Raw genomic sequence first — 2,372 nt, forward strand, 5'->3', positions numbered from 1 at the left:
AGTGTTGAGAGTTGTGAAGCCGCCTGCTTTTTCTCCTTTCAATCCGAGCCGCAAAAGATCGAAGCAAGAAAAAAGGGGCAAATTTTCGCTCGTCCCGATTTGAGGCACGTTCGCAACAGATGCAATAAGCGGCGATTGAGCGCGCAGCAAGAAATAATATAAAAATCTGAGGCAGCGATTAGTGCAGCCAGCCAGAGATTAAAGGGAGGAAATTCCGCCGGTGGAGAAGCCGTCGGGCGGGTCGGTCGGCGAAGCTATTAGGTTCATGCTGGCGCTCGCGAAATTTTCCATCATGGCCGCGCGGCGCGCACCAGCAGCAGGGTATTATTAGAGGCTGGAATTCCAGCAGAGGCATTTTCCATTGTGGCCTGGAATGCCGGGACCATTTTTAGCCGCAGAAAATCTCTCGTTTATCGCCTCCTCACTCACTCTCTCTCTCTCTCTCTCTCTCTCTCTCTCTCTCTCTCTGCCCGCCTGCCCACCCACTCGCCTCGGCGACCGAAGCAGCAAGAAATAATTAAAAGAGACGGCATGAAGATGCTCGACCGACTGTTAATGTTGGAAAAAGCTTTTTGCAGTTTAACGACGCGAAACAATAGGAATCGAGAAAAACGCAGGAAAGACATTTTTAATGTACAATACGGTTACGATAAAGACCATTCCAGGCCAAGAATTGGCGATGAAAAGAATGAAACGCATCTTTGTAGCCTCTCTTGCTGCAAATTTTTTATTACAAGCTTTACCGATTTTCTCGTTTTTTATAACAATATAAATAATGAAACAGCATATTTCATTTGCGGCGTTTTTAAACATTATTTAGAGATTGGGTTGAATAACCTTTTTAATCGATATCAAGAGGAAATAGATAAGAAACAATGAACCAAAAATGCTTTAGAGTTTGATTTTGTGGGTGGTAAAGGGTTAATGGAGCAACAAAATTTTCAGCTCACATTGTGAATCTACCAACTCCGCGTTTCTTTTCAAGAAAAGAGGATAAATATTGGACCATGTAATAAACATAAACAAGAATTACTATCATAAGGATGGTTTAAGGGATCGAAATTGAAATTTGGGGTCAGTGTTTCTCCAGACTCATCCCTTAGACACAACAGTAGCCTTACTTATAAATAAGATAATTCATGACAATTTTTCTTTTAAAAAATATCGTTTATCACCCTATTTAAAATGGTAAAACGCCTTTCACGATTTTAACGGTTAAAACTTTCTGAATTAACTTCTTGCGCTCTATATATAAAAGGCGAATGTCGAAACCAAATTTTTTGCACATTTGTTGTGCTATATAGGCTGACGTCTTATCTTCCGACATGGACTGCGCTGATTATTATTTTATTAAACTTTCATGGAGAAAATCCCAGCCTCAAAAATTAAGATTATGAAAGGCGAAGTTCATAAGGTGAGATCATAATAAATTTATTACGTCTATAACACTTCCATCAAAAAATTCAATTTTCCTCCCGGAGGCAGAACCTTCCCCTTTTTCTATAAAATGGAAATATTCTTTGAAAACTTTCTCAATTCGCCTTGTGCGTGCATTTTCATTTGGTAAAAGCGGGTAAAATTTAATATACTTTGAGGAAACGCCAGGAAAGGGAGCAGAAGACGCGTGTTTCTGGCAAGTAGGGAAACGCTTTCGGTGATTGTGTGCAGGAGTGATACCGCAAGCAAGCAAGCAAGCAGGGAGCGAAACTCGCGCGAAAGAAAGTAAAATGTGGTGCGAGAGGCAGACGCCTTTAATTACCGAAAGCGGGCCGTAAAAGTGGCGCTGCAATATTATACACAGCGCGCGCTGTGTGTGTGTTGTGCTGTGTGCATGAGAGTGTATGTACATATTTGTACGTAGCACGCGCGCGTATGTACGTATGCATGTTCATATCTATGTACTCCCGACGTACATGGCCGCTTTTCAGCCAGGCTGGCAGCACAGGGAGCACGAGCAGCAGCCACTGCAGCAGTAAAATTTAATTAGCCACACTCGTTGGCCGCTCTTCCTGCGCCAAGTTACACCAAAACTCCCTGTGCATGCACCGCACCGTATGCTCTCTCTCTCTCTCTCTCTCTCTCTCTCTCTCTCTCTCTCTCTCTCTCTCTCGCTCTCTCTCGGTTTGTGTCTCTCGCGCTGCTGTGTATACATTTATAACCAAGCGCTCTCACCTTTGCAGGCAGCAAACAAACAAACAAACTGCGCGCGGCAATCGAAATCGTCCCTCTGGAGCTCAGTAAATTTGCAGTGAGAGCGCTAATTTTCGCTTTTTGTGCTGAGTTGAGCCTTTTGTCTGCATACAGCGCAAATTTGGGTATCTTTAAGGCTGAAAACATTTCCGGCTTATGGTAGTTTATTCCAATGGCCCGGT

Source organism: Cloeon dipterum, chromosome X, assembly GCF_949628265.1.
Source record: "Cloeon dipterum chromosome X, ieCloDipt1.1, whole genome shotgun sequence".
Classification (NCBI taxonomy): Eukaryota; Metazoa; Arthropoda; class Insecta; order Ephemeroptera; family Baetidae; genus Cloeon; species Cloeon dipterum.